The sequence below is a fragment of the Mandrillus leucophaeus genome, unplaced genomic scaffold, assembly GCF_000951045.1.
Source record: "Mandrillus leucophaeus isolate KB7577 unplaced genomic scaffold, Mleu.le_1.0 Scaffold1146, whole genome shotgun sequence".
Lineage (NCBI taxonomy): Eukaryota > Metazoa > Chordata > Mammalia > Primates > Cercopithecidae > Mandrillus > Mandrillus leucophaeus.
The window spans coordinates 551,561-556,622 of record NW_012099721.1 but is presented as its reverse complement, the minus strand read 5'-3'; the positions used below and the strand labels follow the sequence as shown (position 1 = coordinate 556,622).

General features: G+C 42.4%; 1 long non-coding RNA gene across 1 annotated transcript in view; it reads left to right on the top strand.

The window, feature by feature from the left end:
- LOC105552081 overlaps positions 1–5,062 on the top strand; it is a 107,233-nt gene that overhangs the window by 13,545 nt on the left and 88,626 nt on the right. Inside the window, exon 2 of the long non-coding RNA XR_001007942.1 lies at positions 3,919–4,064. This is a non-coding gene — a long non-coding RNA (uncharacterized LOC105552081). The remainder of the gene's footprint in view (positions 1–3,918; positions 4,065–5,062) is intronic.

The following is a 5,062-nucleotide window of genomic DNA, read 5'->3' as shown; positions in this document are numbered from 1 at the left end:
GGGCCAGATATGGTATTTTCAATGTTTCAAAATAGTGTATTGTGTTCTCACATTTTATAACCCTATTTCTGAGAAAACCATTGTTTGCTAACCTTGTAGTTTATTCCAAAGAAGCAGTTTTGGAGGATTTTGCAGAAGTGGCATCATGGGAGGGCATTTTCTGAACTCTGTCGGCCCTGGTGATTGTCAGAGACTCAGATGATCCTTTCAAAGTTTCTAGGACTAGGAATGGAATGAGAGAGGAGTCAGGTTAAGGCAATCAAGTGGCGATGGCAATGCCCAGTGCAGTTAAGTGCTTTGTTCCTGTATTTCCACCAGACTTGCTGTCGAACCTGGAGAGGAGCTGAGGAGGTGGGAGGCAAGGGCCAGTGCATGTAGTGGGGTTCAAATTCCAGTTCCACACCTTCCTAGAGGAGGACTTGGGCAAATGGAGTAGCTCCTCTGAGGTTCTCTGTCCATAATATAGTGATAAGAGGGTTTTGTGGGAGAAGGTGGTATTCAGTGAGGGGAGACAGCTAAACTGTTAGCTTAGTTCTGTAAATGTTCTCCAATTCCAGGTTGGAGAATGATTCAAGCAAGCAAAAATTATGAGGAGGTTGGAAAGCTCCAATGAAACCATGGTCAGTAGGTGGTAAGCGTGTGTTGCAGTTTGATAACATGAAAGACTGAAACAGAGGGAGCTGAAAAATAAGTCTTTAGAAAAACAGAGTTTAGGGACTGGAAGCCTCAATGAGGTAGAAAACCAGGGTGGAGAAAGGAGGGACTGGAAGCAAAAGAAAAGCACGTGTGTGACTTGAAAGTGAGATTTCCAAGGTCATGGTTTCAGTTACCGCCCAAGCAATCACTGACCCTTCTAAATTGTCATTATATCATATATTGATGTTGTATTTTATTAATTAATACACTTTTTTTTTTCTAGACAGAGCCTTGCTGTGTCACCTAGGTTGAAGTGCAATACCGTGATTATGGCTTACTACAGCCTCAACTTCCCAAACGATCCTTCTAACCTCAGCCTTCTGTGTAGCTGGGACCACAGGCATGTGCCACCTTGCCTGTCTAATTTAAAAAAATGTATTTTTTTAGACATGGAGTCTCACTATTTTGCCCAGGCTGGTCTCGAACTCCTGGGCTCAAGGAATTTACTCGTTTTGACCTTCTAAATCCCCTCAGATTATAGGTATGAGCCACTGTGCCCAGTCTAAGTAAAATTTTAAAAATCTCCTTTTCTAAAGAAAATTGAATTTGTTGATAGTAAAGTTTTAAAATTAGGAAGTTATATTGAAATGTATCTGGTGCAACCAGTGGATTTTAATTTATCCACTGGTTGCATTTGATCAAAATGGATTCTGAGGAAATCGTACGGATAGAAAACAAAGAATATTAAGTTTTATCTTCAGTAAAAACTCTAGTTTTCAGGGTGGGGTGGGTGGAGCTGAGGGTAGAGAAGGGCGAGAAAGCAAATATAATAATTGTCTCATCTCTATCACGTTTGGAGATTTGATGGAGTGAAACAGAGCCCAGCTGCTGGAGCAGAGGCACCTGCTTGAGTCCCACGGACACCTGCAGCCCAATCCCCGGAGGCCAGTGGGGCTCACGGTGAGTGTGGGGCTGTTTCAAACAGTGGGCGTGCTCAGCTGGGAGTGGGTTTGGTTTGGCTTCGCTTGGTTTGGTTCAAAGGGGCAGAAGTCTGCATCTCAGCTGTCTTAATGTGAATGTGGGGTCTTGTGACAGGGTCTCTTCTGTATCATGGGGGTGGATCTGCACCCTGCCTGATGGCCCGACTGCTTTGCCAGACCCTGCCTGCTTGGTCTTTACCGGCTTGCTCCCGCTGTGTATGATTACAGCGTTGGCATGGGACTGCCTTTCCCCTGTTTAATGTTGGTACTGGGAAGCCCTTTTGCAACCACTCCTTTAATATCCTCCTCTCTCCTGGGAGAAGCTGGAGAGAGCTACAGGTCGTGGGGACCTCCTCTGGGAGAAGGAGATGGAGAAAAACACCAGATCCCCTCCATCTTCTGCAGCTGTTTTGAGTTTGATTTCTTATTCTATTTCAAGGAAGTTTTTTAGAATAACAGACACATGTATAATAAACACATTTTCAAACCTAAAGAGGTGCAGTAGCAATGGGATGGAAGTGAGACCACTGAAATTCACTGGCTCCATGTGGGGGTTCAGGGCCGTAGTGTCATCATCTACAAATGTCACTGAGGTTTCTCCTGCCATTGATACAAGTTTGGAGTAGATATTATTTCTGCATCATTTACATTTTCAGTTATGATACTTCACCTCTTTGTCAGCATCACACACAATTCAGTGTTGACTATGATATTCTGAAAAGCACACAGGTCGGGCATGGTGGCTCATGTAATCCCAATGCTTTTGGAGGTAGAAGTGGGTGGATCCTTGGTGCCAGGAGGTTGACACCAGCCTGGGTAACAAAGTGAGACCCCCATTTCTTTTTTTCTTTTCTTTTCTTTTTTTTTTTTTTTGAGATGGAGTCTCTGTCTGTTGCCCAGGCTGGGGTGTAGTGGTGCTATCTCGGCTCACTGCAACCTCTGCCTCCCAGGTTCAAGCCATTCTCCTGCCTCAGCCTCCCGAGTAGCTGGGATTATAGGCTTGCACCACCATGCTTGGCTAATTTTTTTTTGTATTTTTAGTAGAGACAGGGTTTCACCATGTTGGTTAGGCTGGTCTCAACTCCTGACCTCATGATCTGCCTGCCTCAGCCTCCGAAAGTGCTGGGATTATAGGTATGAGCCACCGCACCTGGGCGAGACCCCATTTCTATAAAAATATTTAAAAATTAGCCAGGCATGGTGGCATGTGCATGTGGTCTCAGCTGCTTGGGAGGCTGAGGTGGGAGGATAGCTTGAGCCTGGGAGGTCAAGGCTGTCGTTAGCCATGATGGCTGCAGTGAGCCATGATGGTGCCAGTGCACTCCAACCTGAATGACAGAGTGAGATCCTGTCTCAAAAGAAAAGAAAAGAAAAGGAAAGAAAGAAAGAAAGAAAGAAAGAAAGAAAGAAAGAAAGAAAGAAAGAAAGAAAGAAAGAAAGAAAGAAAGCAAACAGGCAGGCAAGCAAAGAAAAGAAAGAAAGAAAGAGAAAGAAAGAGAGGAAGAAAGAAGACAAATGATTTTAGTAGTTGAACATTAAAGGAGTTTTAACTAACTCTTACATTTCTTCTCTCTCTTAAAAAACTATATGTTGCCTACAAGAAATTCTATTTCTTCTGTCATGTGGAATTTTAATTTTGCTCCATAAATGTAATGACATCGGGATATCATGGATCTGTTTTCTGTACATCTACTTATCATTTAAATAACTTTTGAATCGTTTTTCAACTTGTTTCTATTATATCCATCAGGTTATATGTGGACAGATGATTTGGTAACAACCAATGCTGACACAGAATGAGTGCTATGCACAGGTCATCCATTGATGTCTGTCTCCTATCATGTCTTTGTCTCTCAAAAGAAAACTGTTTTGGCACTCAGTCATGTTTGGAATTCTCAGTTTAAGCCTAAGCCTCTCCTATGGATGTGGCTGATTTTTGCTCTAGATGCTATCCCATTCAATTAGCCAGTTTAACACAGGCCAGTTTATTAAAAGCTAAAATTACAGCCCTGTAAAGAGGTCGTTTGGACTCTGTATGTCAGGAATTGGGTTGTTTTTCATGGTATTCATTGCCATGTTCAAATAAATGAACCTGAAAGATGTGACTACTTTTTCATCACTGCAGATGCCACAGTAATAGAGATATTTAACTGGTAGCAACCAGAATAACAGATATTCTTCTATACTGAGTTTCTTGACTGTTTAAAAAACTGCTTTATAATACCTCTGGTTTATTTGTTTAGAATCTATTTTAATAATATTTTGCATTGTAAGATGCTTCTGGTCTCTGCTCTTTTTTCAGGCCTAAGGCAATAGCTAATTGAGACTATGCATCAATATTCAGGCATCGTCACTAAAGGGCACTGCGGAAGCGCTGCGTGAGATGCAGCACCTGTCAGAAAGGGGGCTGCATTTCAAATGAGGAATATCATATTGTATCACAATAAAGTTAGTGTCCAGAGGGAACTTCCGCAGTACTGTGTTTTCTAATGTGCTGAGTGATATTGTAGATTTTTTTTTTTTTTGCTGGAATTTCTATGAATACATTTGAAGTAAAAGTGTTTTTTTAATATTTAATTTTGTGGCTGGGTGCAGTGGTTCATGCCTGTAATCCCAGCACTTTGGGAGGCTGAGGCAGGTGGATCACGAGGTCAAGAGATCTAGACCATCCTGGCCAACATGGTGAAACCCCGTCTCTACTAAAAACACTGGGCGTGGTGGCGCGCATCTGTAGTCCCAGCTCCTTGGGAGGCTGAGGCAGGGGAATGGCTTGAACCCGAGAGGCGCATGTTGCAATGAGCCAAGATTGCTCCACTGCACTCCAGCCTGGCGACGGAGCAAGACTACATCTCAAAAAAAAAAAAAATAATTTTTTTGGTACACAGTAGGTGTATGTATTTATGGGATACATGAGATTTTATGATACAGAAATGCAATGTGAAATAAGCACCTCATGGAGAATGGGGTGTCCTTCCCCTCAAGCATTTATCCATCGAGTTACAAACAATCCAATTACACTCTTCAAGTTACTTTAACTAATGTACCATTATTATTGACTGTGGTTACCTTGTTGTGCTATCAAATAGTTGGTCTTAGTCGTTCTTTCTTATTATTTACTTGGTACTCAAAATACAGTGTTTATTTTTATACTTCCTTCTCCATATACCTTTGATAGCAGTATAGCAGTGTTTTATTTACAGTAATTACAGGTTTTTTTTTTTTTTAAACAGAGTTTCACTCTTGTTGCCCAGGCTGGAGTGCAATGGTGTGATCTGCAATGGTGTGATCACTGCAACCTCTGCCTCCCGGGTTCAAGTGATTCTGCTGCCTCAGTCTCCCCAGGAGCTGGGATTACAGAGGTGCCCACCACCACGCCCGGCTAATTTTTGTATTTTTAGTAGAGACGGGGTTTCACCATGTTGCCAAGGCTGGTCTTGAGCTCCTGA